The sequence below is a fragment of the Balaenoptera ricei genome, chromosome 4 (assembly GCF_028023285.1).
Source record: "Balaenoptera ricei isolate mBalRic1 chromosome 4, mBalRic1.hap2, whole genome shotgun sequence".
NCBI lineage: Eukaryota > Metazoa > Chordata > Mammalia > Artiodactyla > Balaenopteridae > Balaenoptera > Balaenoptera ricei.
In genome coordinates, this window is record NC_082642.1 from 15,564,694 (window position 1) to 15,585,712 (window position 21,019).

The 21,019-nt window shown below is 37.0% G+C and overlaps 1 protein-coding gene across 7 annotated transcripts in view; it reads left to right on the top strand.

Annotated features, from left to right (window-relative positions):
* Nucleotides 1-21,019, top strand: part of TFDP2 (transcription factor Dp-2) — a 173,222-nt gene that overhangs the window by 22,207 nt on the left and 129,996 nt on the right. For 3 of the 7 annotated variants that reach the window (XM_059920180.1, XM_059920182.1, XM_059920183.1), the window contains exon 2: nt 17,362-17,416. The exons of the other annotated variants lie outside the window; for them this stretch is intronic. The gene's annotated coding sequence lies outside the window, so the exon portion shown is untranslated. The remainder of the gene's footprint in view (nt 1-17,361; nt 17,417-21,019) is intronic. 7 annotated transcript variants of the gene reach the window in all.

The window sequence follows — 21,019 nt, forward strand, 5'->3', positions numbered from 1 at the left end:
GATTACTCAACTGTCATGTATCCCATTGCTATTTATTGAGTAATCTACTTAAACCACTTATACCTAACTAATTTGAAGTGTCAACTTTGATATATACTAAATTTCTTTGTAGATTTAAATCTATTCTTGCACTTGTTTTTCGGGTCCATCCATCTATACGCTTTTTCATTTACAGTGTATAACATTTTAATTGTTGTAACTTTATAACTGGTTTTAATAATTAGATGGGGCTAATCCTTACTCTGTATTTTCCAGAATTTGTGTGGCTGTTTTGCTTATTTTTCCGTGTAAAGTTTTTTGTTTTTGTTTTTGCTCATCCCCTACTTTATTCTCTGTCCATTAAAGAATTTTTTTTTATTGTGGGTAAAATACACATAACATAAAATTTACCACTTTAACCCTTTTTTAGTATGTAGTTCATATTGTTGTGTAACCACCAGCACTCATATCCATAACCCTTCATCTTGTAAAACTGAAACTCTATACACATTAAACAGCAGTCCCCCGTTTCCATCCCCTGTCCCCCAGCCCCTGGCAACCACCATTCGGTATACTTTCTGACTCTCCGATTTTGCCTGCTCTGAGTACTTCATGAGAGTAGAATTACAGTATTTGTCTTTTTGTGACTGGCTTAATTTGCTTAGCAGAATGTCCTCACGGTTCATTCATGTTGTAGCGTGTGTCAGAATTCCCTTCCTTTTTAAGGCTGAATAATATCAGCCTGGGAGCAGATAAATTGAGAACCTGGACAAAATGGATGATTATCCAGGAAAATATAAACTACCAAAAACTACCTCCAGAAGAGGTAAAAAATCTAAGCTGTCAAGTTACCATAGAAAAAATAAAGTTGTCAAAGGGTTGCCCATCTAAAGAGCAACTGGGGCCGAACTCTTACAAATAAGTTCTATCAATAAGAAAACATTTTAAGTATTTATTAGTAATTATTATTAATTTTAACTATTAATGCCTTTTAAGCAAATGCTAAAATATGCTTTTAAAAGATTTGAAAAGGTTTAACATGCATTCATTATACAGTCTTGTTAAATTCTCATTATAAATATTTAATAAGAGAAAATGATTAAGATTTAGTAAGATTATATTTTATGAAGAATGCATATGGAATTTTATCAAATGCCCTTTCAGCACTTATGGATATATTTTTCATTAAGTATCATTAAAGGAATAGTCTGATTAAAGAATAATAAGAAAGAATGTCTATTATTATCACTCACCAATGTTATTTAACATTGTACTGCAGAAATCAGCCAATGCAATCAGAGAGAAGAATGATAGAAGTATATAAAGTGGCTGAAGAGGTAAAGTAATCATTACTTACAGATGATATGATTGTTTACAAAGAAGCCCCAAGAGAATCAACTGGAAAGCTCTTTCAGACAAGTGATATGGCAGATTACAAAATTCATACTCATCCTAACAGCTTTCTTATGCATAAAAAAAATGCCTTCTAATAACAACTAGTTAGAAGAAATAATTGTGAAAATTTCCCCATTTACAGTAGCAAGGACAAAACAAATCGGGAAAAAACTCAACAAGAAAAATATAGGGATTAAAAAAAAGAGGAAAAAATGCCAAGTTCTTGAATAACAAAATGCAAAATCATAACAAATAAACCTCTCCCAAAATGACCAACACATATAATGAATCACAATAAAATTAACAATATCTTACTTTTCTAATTAGATCAAATGACTTAAAAATTAATATGGAATGTAAGACCTAAAACTATAAAACTCTTAAAACATATGCAAAAGTTGCATAACATTGTATGTGGCAATGATTTCGTATATGACACCAAAGGTGCAGACAACAAAAAACAAATGGGACATAATGAAAATTTAAAAATTTTGTGCATCAAATGACACTACCCACAGAATAAAGAGCAGCCCACAGAAGGGGGAAAAATTTGCAAACAAAAATCTGATCGGGATTAATATCTAAAATATATAGAGAACTAAAACTCAATGACAATAAAACAATCCAATTTGAGAATGAGCAAAGGACTTGAATGGACGTTACTCCAAAGAAGATATACAGATGGCCTATAAGCATATGAAAAGATGCTCAACATCAATAATCATTAGGGAACTACGAATCAAAACTACAATGAGATACCACCTCACACCCAACTGGCTACTATCAAAAAAAAATCAAACCAGACAACAGTCAGTGTTAGTGAGGATATGGAGAAAATGGAACCCTTGCACACTGTTGGTGGGAATGTAAAATAGTATAGCTGCTGTGGAAAATAGTACAGCAGTTTCTCAAAAAATTAAAAATTAAAAACAGAATTATTATACAACCCAGCAATTCCACTTCTGGGTACATACCCCAAATAATTGAAAGCAGGGTCTCAAAGAGATATTTGTACACCCATGTTCATAGCAGCATTATTCACAATAGCTAAAGCATGGAAGCAATCATGTCCATCAACAGATGAACGTATAAGCAAAATGTGGTACATATATACATACAATGGAATATTATTCAGCCTTAAAAAGGAAGGGAATTCTGACACATGCTACAACATGAATGAACCGTGAGGACATTCTGCTAAGCAAATTAAGCCAGTCACAAAAAGACAAATACTGTAATTCTACTTATATGAAGTACTCAGAGCAGGCAAAATCGGAGAGTCAGAAAGTATACCGAATGGTGGTTGCCAGGGGCTGGGGGACAGGGGATGGAAACGGGGGACTGCTGTTTAATGTGTATAGAGTTTCAGTTTCACAAGATGAAGAGTTATGGCTATGAGTGCTGGTGGTTACACAACAATATGAACTACATACTAAAAAAGGGTTAAAGTGGTAAATTTTATGTTATGTGTATTTTACCCACAATAAAAAAAAAAATCCTTAATGGACAGAGAATAAAGTAGGGGATGAGCAAAAACAAAAACAAAAAACTTGACACGGAAAAATAAGCAAAACAGCCACACAAATTCTGGAAAATACAGAGTAAGGATTAGCCCCATCTAATTATTAAAACCAGTTATAAAGTTACAATAATTAAAATGTTATGCACTGTAAATGAAAAAGCATACAGATGGATGGACCCGAAAAACAAGTGCAAGCATAGATATAAATCTACAAAGAAATTTAGTATATATCAAAGTTGACACTTCAAATTAGTTAGGTATAAATGGTTTAAGTAGGTTACTCAATAAATAGCAATGGGATACATGACAGTTGAGTAATCATGTTAAAAAAATTAATTGGAGCCATAATAAGTATGTGGAATAGTACAATGAACCACCGTCATAACCTATAACTCTGCTTATACAATCTAACATGTAGCTGAAACCTTTGTTCCTCAGCTTAAATGCTTTCCTTCTTTGACATGGGGAGGAGAAATTTGGTGTCTGTAATTCCTGTGTGCTTCTTAATTTTTACTCTCTAAGCATTATGCATTTTTTGTATGGCTTAACTTACGTAAATGTAATCATGTTGTATATATACCTTTTAACTTGTTATTACATTTGCAAGGCTCATCCTTGTTGTGGCATGTACTCAATGTGGCAATACTCAATGAATTAATTTTCATTGCTATATAATTGTAGTGGATATTCCGGTACTCTGCCTAGACCTTCTCTTCGTAACCGAGTTACCGCATTCTCCACCTACGCAGGCTACGCAGCTCCACCTATGCAGCTCATAGCTGCATCCCTTACTGGGAATTGCCCTTGGCCAAGGTTATGCTCTCTCCCAGAGGTGTCCTATGAGAACTAACTGGGTCTACAGGCATGTAAGATGCAACCAAACTTGCCTCTGTTAGGGACAACTCTAAAGGGCATCCCAGCTCTAGAGCTCTATTAGCATCAGCTGAAGCCCCAGCTGCTGCACCCTCCTTGGGCCAATTTCTCCCCATTCCCGTTTCTGCGTCCTTCACTTACTTACAGGTGTGTCTCCTAAGTGCATTTCCCAGGAAACTTCCTGCATGCTAGTCATCGAGCATCCTGTCTCTTTTTCAAAGGAATGAGTGTAAGACAAGTTGCTTTTTTCTTTCAGATGGATAATGAATTGTGTAAGTAACCCTTTATTAAGTCATCTTTACGAGGCATACATACAGTATATTATATACCTTATAATGCTACATACTATTTGTCATTACTATGTGTATTATGTTATATTTACTGTCTTTATATGTTCTCTTTGCTTTTTTTAAGCATCTCTTTTGGTATTTAGGAACATTTGTATCTTTATTCTAATAGTATTATTATGTTAGTAATTTTTATAGTGCCCTTAATCTTTTTTCTTACTTAGCTTTTTACTATCAGTTTTAAATGGTATCATTTGACTCCCACCTATTAACTATATAACAGTCAGTGATCTCTCCTTTTCTCTCCTCTCTCTTCCCAGTTCTTTTTATTAATATTTTTTGGCCGCGCCACACGCCTTGGGGGATCTCAGTTCCCCGACCAGGGTTTGAACCTGGACCACAGAAGTGAAAGCCCGGAATCCTAACCACTAGGCCACCAGGGAACTCCCTCCTTCCAGTTTTTAGTTGCATTCTTTCTACTTTGTCAGAAAAAGAATGTTTACACATTGTCCTTCACTCCATGACCTCAAATCTTGTTTTAGTTTTACCTCTACAATGACTGTATAAAATGTTCACTGCCGGTCTTCTTGCAAAATTTACCCAGGCAGGGACTTCCCTGGTGGCGCAGTGGTTAAGAATCCGCCTGCCAGTGCAGGGGGCACGGGTTTGAGCCCTGGTCCAGGAAGATCCCACATGCGGAGCAACTAAGCCCATGCTCCACAACTACTGAGCCTATGCTCTAGAGCCCGTGAGCCACAACTACTGAGCCCATGTGCCTAGAGCCTGTGCTCCACAACAAGAGAAGCCACCGCAGTGAGAAGCCTGCGCACCACAACAAAGAGTAGCCCCTGCTTGCTGCAACTAGAGAAAGCCCGCGTGCAGCAACAAAGACCCAACGCAGCCAAAAAAAAAAAAAAAAAATTACCCAGGCGTAAAATTTTGGTTGGATGAAGCTCATTCTCTAACAGATTCCTCAGAAGGGGCACACATCAATAGTATTCCCGTTCAAACTATTTTTTTCCAGTTTTATTGATGTAATCGACATATAAAGTTGTATGAGTGTAAGGTGCACAATATATTGATACAAGTTTATATTGCAGATGATGGCCACGATAAGTTTAGTTTATCAACTCACATAGTTAAAAAAATGTTTTTTCTTGCGATGAGGACTTTTAAGATGTACTGTCTTAGCAAGTTTCAGAAATGCAATAATAGTGTTGTTAACTGTAGTCACCATGCGGTACATTACATTCCCGGAACTTATTTGTCTTATAACTGGAAGTTTGTACCTTTTGACCACCTTCACCCAGCCTCCCCCTTCCCACCGCCCCCTAGCAACCACCAGTCTGTTCTCTGTTTCTGTGAGTTCATTTTTTTAAGATTCCACATGTAAGTGAGATCATACAGTATTTGTCTTTCTCTGTTTGATTTATTTTGCTTAGGGTAATACCCTCAAGGTGCATCCATGTTACTGCAAATGGCAGGCTTTCTTTCTTGTTTGTGGCCAAATAATATTCCATTGTATGTACACCACGTTTTATTTATCCATTCATCCATTAGTGGACCCATAGTTTGCTTCCATGTCTTGGTTATTGTAAATAATGCTGCAGTGACCATGGGGGTACAGATATCTCTTTGAGATGGTGATTTTGTTTCCTTTGGACTTATGCCCAGAAGTGGAATCGCTGGATCATATGGTAGTTCTATTTTTAATTTTTTGAGGAACCTTCATGCTATTTTCCATAGGGTCTGCACCAGTTTACATTCCCATCAACGGTATATGAGGGCTCCCTTTTCCCCACACCCTTGCCAACACTGAGATAATAGCCATTCTAACAGGTGTGAGGTGATATCTCATTTTGGTTTTGATTTGCATTTCCCTGACATCTAGTGATGTTGAGCACTTTTTCATGTACCTGTTGATCGTTTGTTTGTCTTCTTTGGAAGAAATGTTTATTTAGATCTTCTGCCCATTTTTAAAATCTGATTATTTGGGGGTTTTTTGCTATTGAATTGTATGAGTTCTTTATATATTTTAGATGTTAACTCATCAGATATATGATTTGCAAATATTATCCCCCATTCAGTAGGTTGCTTTTTAATTTTATTGATGGTTTCCTTTGCTGTGCAGAAACTTTTTAGTTTGATATAGTACCACTTGTTTATTTTTGCTTTTGTTGCCTTTGCTTTTGGTGTCAAATCCAAAAAATTATTGCCAAGACTGATGTCAAGGAGCTTACCCCCAAAGGTGTTTTTTTGATGTCCTTGAAACTTGGAGTACAGCTGGGCAGGAAATAATATCCTTGGTTTATATTTTCTTTCCTTAAGTTTCTTGAAAATGCTTTTTTCTTTCTACTGTTTTCTTGCTTTATATGTTATTTTTGAGTCATTTGATGCTGGTCTGTTTACCTTGCCTTTATAAATTATTTTATCTTTTTGCCTGAATGCCTTGAAGTGTTTTGTTTTGTTTTGTTTTTTCCCCTTTAAACCATATTATAAGGATATGTGTCACAGTTGATCATTCAAGGTCAGTTTTCCCAAGTATCTGTTAGGCCTTTTAAACATGTAGATTCAGGTCTTTTATTTCCGGAAAGTTTTCTTGTTTCATAGTTTTAAGTTTTAGTGCTGACCCATTGTTTTGATTTTCTTCATTAGGGACACCAGTAAGACTCTACTTCCTCTGCCTATCATCTATGTCAACCAGTTTCTCTCTGACCCTTTTGTTTCTTTTCTTTATTTCATTTTCATTCTCTTTATTGTTTTCCTGCTTCTCTCTAACACCCTTTGTTAAGTTTTCATTAAAATCTATTCTCCCTTGTGTGCCTTATAATTTAGTTTACATTTTTATATGATCTTATCTTCTTTTTCTTTCTGAATTTCAGTCAGCTGTATTTAATTTCTTTGTTTTTTTTTAAATAAATTTATTCATTTATTTATTTCTTTTTGGCTGTGTTGGGTCTTCATTGCTGTGCCAGGCTTTCTCTAGTTATAGCGAGCGGGGGCTATTCTTTGTTGCGGTGCATGGGCTTCTCATTGCAGTGGCTTCTCTTGTTGCGGAGTGTGGGCTCAGTTGTGGCTCACAGGCTCTAGAGTGCAGGCTCAGTAGTTGTGGCGCATGGGCTCAGTTGCTCTGCAGCATGTGGGATCTTCCCGGACCCGGGCTGGAACCCATGTCCCCTGCATTGGCAGGTGGATTCTTAACCACTGCGCCACCACGGAAGTCCCTTCTTTCTGTTTTTTTTCTTCCAGTTTTATTGAGATATAATTGACAGACAGCACTGTATAAGTTTAGGGTGTACAGCATAATGATCTGACTTACGTACATCACGAAATGACGACCACAGTAAGTTTAGTGAACATCCATCATCTCATATAGATATAACATTAACAAAGTAGAAAAATAATTTTTCCTTATGATGAGAATTCTTAGGACCCACTCTCTTGACAACTTTCATATATAATGTACAGCAGTGTTAATTATATTTATCGTGTTGTACATTACATCCCTGTCTTTCTGGTTTTGTCCATTTTAGTTCTTAGTTTTTTTATTTCTGACTCAAGGTTTTTTTTATATCTGTAAAATCTTTTTTGAGAATATTTAATTCAATATTAGGTGTGAGTTACAGTTTTTTCCAACTTAATAGTTGGTTTGTGGGGAGAAAACCATCAACACAAAATCTTTCATTTGTATTTTTCTGACTTTTTCCAGCACTTTTTGTTGTTGCTGTGTCTGTTCATTTTTTGGATGGAGTTCCTAGTTTGAGATTCTTCTTTTGTCACTCTTCCCTCTTCTCTTCAGTATCTTTTTTTTTTTTTTCCTTCAGTATCTTTTATGAATTTGTGGTGTTGATGGTGAGGAAGAGGGGTAGAGGAAGGCTTAGTATGTTTTGTTTCTATTTCCTTTCTGCAGGACCCTTAATTTTCCCCGTTACTGTCTTCTTTCCATTCATTGCCTTGTCTCCAAGAGGTACCCTCTCTTCTCTTCCATCTATATAACCTGATTTTCTTCCAAAAGCAGTTTCTCGGAGGCTGCCACTGCTGGTCTAGCAGTTTCTAGACCCTTTCACGTCACTAGGCTATGAACTATAAGTCCCGTACATACAAACGAGTTCAGTTCCGAGAGCTCGTTCTTAAGTCCAATTTGTTTGTAAGTCCAACAAAGTTAGCCTAGGTACCCAACTAACACAATCAGCTATATAGTACTAGTACTGTACTGTAATAGGTTTGTAATACTTTTCACACAAATAATACATAAAAAACAAACCCCAAAAATAAACATTTTTAATCTTACAGTACAGTACCTTGAAAAGTACAGTAGTACAGTACAACAGCTGGCATACAGGGGCTGGCATCGAGTGAACAGGCAAGAAGAGTTCCTGACTGGAGGAGGGAGAGGAGGTGGGAGATGGTAGAGCTGAAGGGTCGTCAGCAATAGGAGACGGAGGGCAAGCTGCAATTTCACTCACGCCTGACGTTGATGGCACAGGTTCTGGTTCCTTGCTGGATTAACTTCTATCTACCCTCTTGAAAAAATGGTCCAGTGATGTCTGGGTAGTAGCTCTTTTTTTCTCGCCATAGATGACACGGTAGCACTGGATTGCATTCTGCACGGCTGCTGCAACCTTTGTATACCTTTCTACATTCGGATCCTGTGCCTCAAAAACTAACAGTGCCTCCTCAAATAAAGAAAATCCCCTGCCATTTTCTGTGTCGTGAATCTCTTTGGTTCTTCAGTTACTTCTTCCTCTTGTCTCTCTTCGTCCTTTTTCTGGGCCTCCAATTCCATCAGGTCTTCATTAGTAAGCTCCTTGTGTTGCAGAGCAAGGATTCAATGAAATCATCCTCTTACAGATCTAGCTCCAGCTTCTCACTGAGGGTCACTAAGTTGCTGAAGACCTCTTTGGACGCCTCATCCACCTTCTCAAATTCACGAAAATTGTGAACAAACTGTACAGTAAAGTACACAAAGGCACAACTGCTTGTAGAGGATGTACGCATGTGACAATGTACACCAGACACGTGAACTAACTTACATGACTGGACATGTGAATGCACGTTTGCATCTTTGAAAGTTTGCAACTTGAAGGTTTGTATGTAGGGGACTTACTGTATCAAGTTCTAATTTTTTTTTTTGGCTGCGCCTCGAGGCTTGCAGGATCTTAGTTCCCGGATCAGGGATTGAACACGGGCCCACGGCAGTGAAAGTGCCGAGTCCTGACCACTAGACTGCCAGGGAATTCCCTATCAAGTCCTAACTTGTGTTCACTATTTTTGCTTTTATTGTTTTACTCTTTCTGGGGGTGGTTTTGTCTGTGCTTCCTGTATGTCCCCTGGTCCCCTCGGCTCTTTTTTGTGGAGTCTTTTTAGCGTCCTCTCACTCACTGTCTGTATCTACAGGCTTGCAGAAGGTAGGCACTTGCATTTCTTACAGAATTTCTTTCTTTTTTCTCCCCCTGTACTTATAGGTAATTTGAAGTTTGCTATGATCTCTGTCTTCTGGTAACGATAATGTTGAAGGCATGGGTTCTGTGTGGTTTTACTTATTCTCCTTGTTTATTTTATATCTGTTTGGGGAAGTTGAAGGAGAGCTTTGTACTTTGAGGGAGAGATGGCTACCTCCGTTGTTCTGCAAGGTTGAAAGGTTCAACAATCCCTATTTTCATATAGTTTTATACCTGAAAAACCCAAAAGAGTCAACTGAAAAACTATCTCAGACAGTAAGAATTGTTATGTAGTGCTGTATAAAATTAATCAATAGAAATCCATAACTTTTTTTTTTACAAATTAGATTTTTTTTTTTGCTTGCTTATCTTTTTTTTAATTGAAGTATGACTGACATACAATGTTATATTAGTTTCAGGTGTACAACAGTCATTGGGCGTTTGTACACATTGTGAAAGGATCACCACAATAAGTCTAGTTATCGTCAGTCACCATATAGAGTTACAAATTTTCTTTCTTATGATAATAATTTTTAAGATTTACTTTCATTTTTAGAATACAGTATTATTGACTACAGTCACCATGCTGTCTGTACCTTACATCCCCATGACTTACTTATCTTATAATTGGAACTTTGTACCTTTTGATCCCCTTTACCCATTTTGCCCACCACCAATTCCCCTCCCCTCTGGCAACCACCAATCTGTTCCCTGTATCTACGAGCTTCGTTTTGTTTGTTCATTTGTTTTGTTTTTTAGATTCTACATATAAGTGAAATCATACAATATTTGTCTTTCTCTGACTTATTTCACTTAGCACAATACTCAAAGTCCATTCATATTGTCACAGATGACAAGATTTCATTCTTTTCTGTGGCTTAGTAATATTCTATTCCATTATATTATGTATAAATATATATATGTAACATCTTTATCCATTCATCCGTTGATGGACACTTAGGTTGTTTCTATATTTTGGCTATTGTAAATAGTGCTACATTGAACATAGGGGTGCATGTATCTTTTTATTTTTATTTTTTTTTTCCTTTTTTTTTTTTCACACACACACACACACACACACACACACTGTATTTTATTTTTACAAGAGATAAATAGACTGACGCCAAGCATTGTACATGGATGACCACGACAAAAGCAACAATGATTGCAATTACCAAACATGAAACACACTCATACTATGTCATAATATTGACATTCAGTCCAGTAATCCTCCGCTGTAACAGCTCCTTTACTTTGCAGTGAAAATTGATTTGTATATTCTTTGCCTCTGAGTCCTTGTGGGATTTTTTTTTTTTTAATTCAAACAAAGTCACAAAAATTATACTCATCCTCATCAGTTCACTCAGTCCCATATAATTAATTTTTTTTTTCATCTTGATCTTTTGTTAGCACTTTTATGAGTTCATCAGTTTTTCATTAGAGTTCTGAAAATGCTTATTCATTCAGTTCAGCGGTACAGTCAGTTACCAGAAACCTGTACTTGTCAGAGTCTTTTCCATGAATTCCTTGAAGATGAAACCCTTTTATAGGAACATATTTGCAAAAGCATCAGAGTACACCCAGAACTGTCTGTAAATGACAAAAGACTTTAAAATGACCACGGTTAAAGATTTGATGAAAGTTAATAATAATGCAGTTGACAAGAAAATTAGTTATTTCTGAGATATATTTTAAAGTAATAACTAGGATTATGACTTATAACATTATACCAGAACATATAAATTTTTTAGAAATTTCATGTAATGTCTGAAACATTTATATTAACATACTTCCATACAAATAACCCAATGAAAGTTTAGTATTAGTTGTTTTGTTTGTTTGTTTTTTTATACTGCAAGTTCTTATTAGTCATCAATTTTATACACATCAGTGTATACATGTCAATCCCAATCGCCCAATTCAGCACACCACCATCCCCACCCCACCGCAGTTTTCCCCCCCTTGGTGTCCATATGTCTGCTCTCTACATCTGTGTCTCAACTTCTGCCCTGCAAACTGGTTCATCTGTACCCTTTTTCTAGGTTCCACATACATGCGTTAATATACGATATTTGTTTTTCTCTTTCTGACTTACTTCACTCTGTATGACAGTCTCTAGATCCATCCACGTCTCAACAATTGACTCAATTTCGCTCCTTTTTATGGCTGAGTAATATTCCATTGTATATATGTACCACAACTTCTTTATCCGTTCGTCTGTTGATGGGCATTTAGGTTGCTTCCATGACCTGGCTATTGTAAATAGTGCTGCAATGAACATTCGGGTGCATGTGTCTTTGAATTACGGTTTTCTCTGGGTATATGCCCAGTAGTGGGATTGCTGGGTCATATGGTAATTCTATTTTTAGTTTTTTAAGGAACCTCCATATTGTTCTCCATAGTGGCTGTATCAATTTACATTCCCACCAACAGTGCAAGAGGGTTCCCTTTTCTCCACACCCTCTCCTGCATTTGTTGTTTGTAGATTTTCTGATGATGCCCATTCTAACTGGTGTGAGGTGATACCTCATTGTAGTTTTGATTTGCATTTCTCTAATAGTTAGTGATGTTGAGCATCTTTTCATGTGCTTCGTGGCCGTCTCTAGGTCTTCTTTGGAGAAATGTCTATTTAGGTCTTCTGCCCATTTTTGGATTGGGGTGTTTGTTTCTTTAATATTGAGCTGAATGAGCTGTTTATATATTTTGGAGATTAATCCTTTGTCTGTTGATACGTTTGCAAATATTTTAAAGATCAAATTTATAGAGAGAATGTTTTGCTTATCTCTTTTAAATTTTATTTATTTATTTATTTATGGCTGTGTTCGGTCTTCGTTTCTGTGCGAGGGCTTTCTCCAGTTGTGTCAAGTGGGGGCCACTCTTCATCGCGGTGCGCGGGCCTCTCACTATCGCGGCCTCTCTTGTTGTGGAGCACAGGCTCCAGACGCGCAGGCTCAGTAATTGTGGCTCACGGGCCCAGCTGCTCCGCGGCATGTGGGATCTTCCGGGACCAGGGCTCGAACCCGTGTCCCCTGCATTGGCAGGCGGATTCTTAACCACTGCGCCACCAGGGAAGCCCCATAACTTTCTTATGTACAAAAAGCTTGGAAGATATGATGGAGAATTCCATGTCTAATAGGAATAACAACCAACTTAAAAAAAAACTCCCAAACCAAAAATAAAACACCTAGGAATAACTATAACAGGAAATGTGTAAAACCTACTGTATCAGTTTCCTAGGGCTGCCATAACAAAGTACCACACATTGGATGGCTTATAACAAAAGAAATTGATTCTCTCACTGTTCTGCACACTAGAAGTCTGAGATCAAGGTGTCAGGATCACTCTTCCTCTGAAGCCTTTAGGGAAGGGGCCTTCCTTGCCTTTTTCAGCTTCGGCATTTCTTGATTATGGCAGCCTAACTCCAGTCTTTGCATCTTTCTTCACCTGGCCAACTTCCCATTGTGTCTTTGTGTTTTTTTGGCTGCGCTGGGTCTTTGTTGTTGCGTGTGGGCTTTCTCTAGTTGCGGCGAGCGGGGGGCTACGCTTCGTTGCGGTGCGTGGGCGTCTCATTGTGGTGGCTTCTCTTGTTGCAGAGCATGGGCTCTAGGAGTGTGGGCTTCAGTAGTTGTGGCATGAGGGCTCAGTAGTTGTGGCACACGGGCTTAGTTGCCCCGTGGCATGTGGGATCTTCCTGGACCAGGGATCGAACCCTTGCCCCCTGCATTGGCAGGTGGATTGTTAACCACTGGACCACCTGGGAAGTCCCCGTTATGTCTTTGTATCGCTTCCTTTCTAATCAGATCACGGGTCATATTGGGTTAGGGCTCACCCTAATGCCAGTATGACCTCATCTTAACTCGATTACATCTGCAAAGACGCCATTTCCAAATAAGGTCACATTCATAGGTACTAGGGGTTAGGACTTGAATACATCTTTTGGGGGGACACAGTTCAACTCATAACACCTGTATAAGGACAAAATTTAAATACCCTTGAGGGGCACAGAAATAAATTTGAATAGATGGAAATATATACTATGTTCTTAGATAAGAAGACTCAACATTTTTAAGATGTGAAACTTATAAATTAAATTAATTTAGGGAGGATTGACATCCAATAAAAACACTGACAAGCTGTTTTTTTTTTTTTCCCCCGTAACTGGACATGCATACTGCAAAGTTCAAATGGAAAAGTAGACAGGTAATGAGAGTCAAACCCTGTAAAAGAACAAAATAAAATTGCAAGCAAATGCCATTTTAAAAACCTATTGAGTAAACACACTAATACACACTCTGTACTGGGGAGGCTATGGAGAAATGAGTACTTCTATGTGCGACTGGTTGGAGTGCAAATTTGTACACTTATGGAGGACAATTTAGCAATATCTCTAAAAATGCATATATTATTAGATCAAAGAATTCCACACGCAAACTTACATAAAATTATTCACTGAACCATTGTTCGTAATAGCAAAAGATTGGAAACCCAAATTCCAGCAAGAGTAACTGGTTAAATAATGTCATATAACAGCATATTAGGCAGTTGTAAAAGGGAATGAAGATATTCTCTTTGTACCGATTTGACAAGATCTCAGTGCTATATTAAGTGTAATAAAGCAAGATATACTACTAAATACTCAGCTTTTTTAAAAATGGGAAAACTAGAATGTTTCGTATTACTTGTATGTGCTTAAAAGAAATCTGGGGCAGATACAGTAGAAACAAAGTACTTTGGCTGTCCATGCAGGGGTATAAATGGGGCAGATGGGGCAACAACACCAGGAGAATAACATTTCGCTGTACACCTTTTTGTACTTTCTGGCTATCTTCTTTTAAAAAATTAATTAATTTTTAAACCAGTATTAAATTAAAAATATGTGATGTGATAGCTCTAAGTGGATAGAGGGCTCATATAAATAAGACAAGTGTTCTTTTTCTAAAAAAATTTATTTATTTATTTATTTATTTGGCTGTGCTGGGTCTTAGTGGCGGCATGCGGGATCTTTGTTGTCGCATGCAGGCTCTTCAGTTGCGGCATGTAGGCTCTTAGTTGTGGCGTGCGAGATCTACTTCCCTGACCAGGGATTGAAGCTGGGCCCCCTGCATTGGGAGTGTGGAGTCTTAATCGCTGGACCTCCAGGGAAGTCCCAAGACAAATGTTCTTATACTCTGCCATTTTTCTAGAAGTCGCTTTTATTTAATTAATTAATTAATTAAATTTTTATTAATTCTTATTGGAGTAGAGTTGATTCACAATGTTGTGTTAGTTTTTTTAAATTAACTTTTATTGAAGTATACAGAAGTCGATTTTAGATCATTTAAAACTATATAATAGTTTATATTCTTCAACATTTATGTACAATACAAACTTTCTTAAATGTTTTTAAAATCTTAAATTACTTTAAAATGAAAACTGCTTGGAACTCATCTTTTTATGATATCATGGAACATGTATGTAGTAACTTAATTGCAAATTTTGGTTGTATATGACCTTGTGCAAGTTATTTAAGCTAAGTTTTCCCTCCTGTAAAATGGAGGTACTGACTATTCTGTAGGTTAATTTGGGTAATTATATAGTAAGTAGCTCTTGTGATGATGCTGGATATAAAATTGTTTCATTTCCATTTGGATATAGATGAGGTATTTATATAAGAACAGTGCTGTTTTAAATGAGGATTAGAAACTGTGCTGTTTTCTTCACTGATTGCTTCCTTTTTTTTAGCTTTTTTAAAAATTAATTTTATTGGAGTATAGTTGCTTTACAATGTTGTGTTAGTTTTTACTGTACAGCAAAGTGAATCAGTTATACATATACGTATGTCCACTCTTTTAGATTTCCTTCCCATTTAGGTCACTACAGAGCATTGAGTAGAGTTCCCTGTGCTGTACAGTAGGTTCTCATTGGTTACCTATTTTATATAGTCAGTTGCTTCCTTTTGATTGCCTCCATTTTTCTTTTCTTCTTGGACCCTTAGGTGAATTGAACATTTTACACTTGCATAGTTACTTGTACAATACTTTGTCTGTAAATTATATTAATACCCAAATGATGTTTTAAAATCTCATCTAGTCTGTTGTGATGTATCAAGTAGGGATAAATCTTAACATTTGTATTACTTATCTTGAGCTACATTTATCTGGAAATAAGACTTTGCTAAAGAGCATATGGACAACAGGTGATCTAATCCATGCATTGTGCATAAATTGATTAATGGTTTAAAATTTGGCTTGTACCACTTGATAAAAGAACCTTTCTGTTAGGTTCTTGGCAGGATCTTGAAATGTGATTTTTTTCTAAATTTGGGTAATTTCTTCTGATGTTGCTTGTTTGGTCAGGGCAGAAATAAGTTTTCTCTCTTAGACTTTTGTTTTCTGTAATTAAGAACAAATAATAAATGTTATGATCTATGAAAATGTTTTAAACAATAGTATTCCTTAGGTTTTATTGTGAAAGCTTGTATAAGACCATGTCATTAATGCGGTTTTGCCAGGGAATGAGGGAGGAATTTTTTTTTTTTTTTAGCGGTGCCACATGGTTTGCGGGATCTTAGTTCCCCAACCAGGGATTGAACCCGGGCCATGGCAGTGAAAGTGCAGAGTCTTAACCACTGGACCACCAGGGAACTCCCGAGGGAAATTCTGTTTCAGTGAATTTACTTGGTAAAATATAATAATATGTCTAGTTTTCCTTAGTATTAAGCTGCCAGTTGTCAATGACTTTGTCAATGTACTCATCTATAGCAGTGCCTAACCCATTTGCTCCCTAATATGCACATCCTTTCTACTGAGTATAATTGGCTTGAAGCCTGAAAATCAAGATAAGCAAATTTACTGAGAATTCTATTTTAAATAAAATCAATCAAGTGAAGAAAGGCCTATGTACTTGAATTACTGACAAGTGCATAGGTTTTATGAAAGCTAATTTGAGAGCTGGGGACTTTTTTTTTTTTTTTTTGGCTTATTTCTGAGCTTTGAGTTTTGTTCTAATAGGGTAAGGTGTTTGTTAGATAAATGAATTGTAGATGATGAATATACACCTACCTGGTATAGTCAAGAAGTGAGTGAATATTTCAGTTACCAAAGAATTAAAGAATATTATAGGTGATATTACCAGTTTTTAAAGAATTAGAATGCACGTAATTTGTACTTAATCTTTGGTGAATGTAATTTAGTATCTCTGGTTCAGATGTTCGGCTCTTAAAATCTTTCCAAGGCTTCCCACTAATTTAATTAAAAAGAAAAGAAAAAAGTAATGTCCTGCATGATTGGGGCTCCAACCTTCTCTCTCAGTCTTTCCTCGTCTTGCCCTTTGTTTTCAGGTACATAGATCTTCCTTCAGCTACTGGAACTTGCCATATGTTTTTCTTCCTCTGAGCATTCCCCTGTGATGTTTGCACCCTCTGGCTGTGAGGTCCCCCTCTCTCTTTGCCAGTGGTTTACTCTGTTTGTCTGTTGAGCTCAGCTCAAACTTCACTTCCTCAGAGGAATCTTCTCTAAAACCACCAGAGTTCCAGACCCTTATTGTACGTGCTTTCTTTGCATCTTTTTTTTTTTGCCTCTGTAGTAGCACTTACAGTAATTGTTAATTACATAGTTAATTGGGAAACATTGTTGAATGCCTACCTTCAGAGTTAAAATGTAGGCTCCATGAAAGTAGGGACCGTGTCATTGTTTCTCGAAGTATCTTTAATGCTCAGCCTACTGTTTGACAAGCAGCAGGCAGTCAATCAGTATTTACTGAATAAGTGAACCAATGAGTAGTGCTCAGACAACATTATTTGTAATTTCCCTGCACATATGTAGAAGACTGTTAAAAGTTGTTAACTGATTGCTTGTAGTATTAACCAGTTTTTATCATTTTGTAGCGTCCTGGGTGAAAGCTTATGTAAACCTGGACACATTTTTTTTCAATTAAAAAAGGTGAGCAATGAACATAAAAGCAATTATCTTTTTCTTTTGAAGTGTAAGATGTTGATGTTTTCTTAGAAGGGCAGCTTGTAAATTTTAACTCTTGGGACTTCCCTGGTGGTCCAGTGGGTAAGACTCTGCACTCCCAATGCAGGGGGCCCGGCTTCAATCCCTGGTCAGGGAATTAGATCCCGCATGCATGCCACAACAAAGAGTTCTCATGTTGCAACTAAGAAGTCCGCATGCCTCAACTAAGTGTGCGTGCCGCAACTAAGAAGTCCGCATGCCTCAACTAAGAGTGCGTGCCGCAACTAAGAAGTCTGCATGGCGCAACTAAGAAGTCCGCACGCTGCAATTAAAGACCCAGGTGCCACAACGAAGATCCCGTGTGCCGCAACTAAGACCCGGCGCAGCCAAAAAAAAAAAAAGAAAAGTTAACTTTTGCCTACTGTTCTTTTCACCTTAAGCATGAGTGAAATTAAATATACTCTATTATAAAATTTTTCCCATAATAACATTTTTTGAAATTAATGAACACAGATATAATGCTGGCTCCAAAACACTTTTTGTTCATGACAGGAAAGTGACACAACATTCTGCTATGTAGCTTAGTGGCATTTCGGATGTGTGAATGTGTTCAATGTTCATATGTTTTCTCATTTTCTGCTACCAAGTCATATTAAATGAGATTATCATATATTATTAAAGCATGAAAATAAATAAAATATTGAGTACATAATTAATTTAATGAATATTTCTTAAAAAGCAAACAAAAAACAAATATTTCTTGAGTTCCAACCATGTGCCAGACACTGGATATATAATAAGTGAACAAAATGGTTAGGGTTGGGAATTCCCTGGAGGTCCAGTGGTTAGGACTCTGTGCTCTCACTCCGAGGGCCTGGGTTCTATCCCAGGTCAGGGAGCTAAGATCCTGCAAGGCGTGTGATGCGGCCAAAAGACAAACAAACAAAATAGGTAGGGTCCCTGCCCTCATAGGATTTGCTCCTTAGTTGTAGAGATGGGCCACAATCTGATAATCACACAAATAAATAGGTAATGACAACCAGATGTGTACTATGAAAGGAGAAGGTAGGAGAGCATTAACTGGAGACTCCTGACCTAGTCTGGGTAGTGGGAGAAGGACAGTTTTCCCTGAGAAAGTGACATTTGAGAAGAGATCTGAAGGATGGAGTGTTAACTGCTGGGGAAAGCTCCAGGCAGAGAGAACAGCAGGTGCAGAGGCCCTGAGGCAGGAGCAGCCTGTCTTTGAAGAACGGACGGGAAGGCCAGTGGACCTAGATGAGAGAAGGATATGGGAAAGTGGTTCAACACAGAGCTGGCACGGTGGTCAGAGAGCAGATCAGACATTGAGGATTGAGTCACTAAATTGTGATTACTGTCACCAGTGTAGAAATGTAGGAAATCTAAATGTCCATCAGTAGGGGACTAGTGACATAAGTTATGGTGTAACAATGTAAAGGAATACTATATAGCTGTAAAAAAATGAGGAAGTTTACTACCTACCCAGAAAAATAAATGTAAATTTAATACTGAAATTTAAATAAAGAACCTTTAAAAAGGGGAAAAACCTGACCCAATGATATATGATTTGTACTATATGAAAATAATTCTTTTGGTATAATAAGTTATCCTTTTATATATGGATTTATTGTAATAGTAATTATGTATTTTGTTTTATTTATTTATTATTTATTTATTGTTTGAACTTATTTATTTTATGTATTTATTTTTTTGGCTGCACTGGGTCTTCATTGCTGTGCATGGGCTTTCTCCAGTTGAGGCTAGCGGGGGCCACTCTTGGTTGCGGTGTGCGGGCTTCTCATTGCGGTGGCCTCTGCCGCTGCAGAGCATGGGCTCTAGGCGTGTGGGCCTCAGTAGTTGCGGCTCACGGGCTCTACAGTGCAGGCTCAGTAGTTGTGGCACATGGGCCCAGCCGCTCCACCGCATGTGGGATCCTCCCAGACCAGGGCTCGAACCCGTGTCCCCTGCATTGGCAGGCGGACTCCCAACCACTGCGCCACCAGGGAAGCCCTATTTTGTTCTATTTTGAGGATATATTTATTGTATCTCAAGGCAAATATATTTTACAAATTAGCATAGTAGTTAAGAACATGTCTGCTGGTCTAAGATCCTGGCTTCATATTCTGGCATTGCCATTTTACACAGTTGATTAACTGGGCAAATTACTTCAACTCTCTAAAGCTCAGTTTTATCATTTGTAAGATGTGAACAGTAATAACATTTACCTGATAGAGTTGTGATATGAATTGAATGAGATTATATAGGTGAAGCACTTAGATACGCTCATCACCTAAGAAAAAGTTACATACTGTCACTTTTTATGAAAATATCTTCTAATTAATACCATTTATCAAAAGTTAGAGTGCAGAAAGAGAATACTGAAGAAAGTTATGTCAAAAACTTATGATAGTTGCCTTTCAGAGGTGGGATTATGGCTGCTATTTGTTATCTGTTTTATTATTGTGTATATTTTCCAAACTTCGAAACGTGAGCATGTATTTAAAATTACTATTGCCTTCCATTGAAATATGCTGGCTTTGCTGAAATTTAATTTTTAGTAACATCTTTTTCAGCAGTGTGAGAAAGTCTACAAACCCCGATTCAAGTGATGTTAGTTCTGTAAATGTATTCATAATTATTTTTGCTTTCTTCCTTATATTTTGATTAATGTTGTACCAATTTAGAAGGCTTTGTGCCCACAGCTGCTAAGTTGTGATTGGAAAGGAAAGGGGCTTGCATTTTGAGACCATCTGTGGGAGTTGAATTGTCTGAGTCTGACAAGAAATCATGGCAGATGGTGAGGTCACTAAGATTGACTTTTTGAGCTTGACATAATGTGTTCATGAAGCTGGAAGAAGAAATCTGACTTATTTTTTTAACCAACAGCAGAGCATGGTGACAGAAAGAACAGTACAATTGTTGAGTCGGGATGAAACATAAGGCATCAGTGCACATGACTGGTTTATCTTTGAGAATCACCAGTACTGCCAAAGATGGCAGTTTCTTGAAACATTCAGTGCTGCATTTATTTACTCTCTAGGCCCTTGATTTAAGTCATATACTGCAAATGATTTTAGATTGAAGACAATGTGAAAGAAAGATAAAAGCTTTAAAAATACTTAGAAATGTATATTTTTAATTAAAAGGTTATAGGCTATCACTCAAAGCCAGTACAGCATACTTCTTCATTTTTAATTGAAGATGTCTGTTGCAATCCCATTTCTTTTTATAATATTTATCTTAATGTAATTTTATATCATTTAAATTACACTTGAAGGTTTATGCTTCCTGTTTCTGTCATCTACTAGGAGATCTCCAGTACCTGGATTTGTGTTTTGCCCATAGTGGGTATTCAGTAAATGCTGGATAGATAGATAAATTAATGAATGAAGTTATTGCTGACTCTTGTTAATTTTAGATGAGTTTTTCTTAACCACGGTTAAACACTTGTTTTTTCTGCTTTAAACTTGGATTTAAATGTAATAGCATTTTACCACATTTAAATGTTTTAGTAACATTTTACCACATTTAAATGTTGTGGTATTTATCACTTCAACTATATGTGAATTA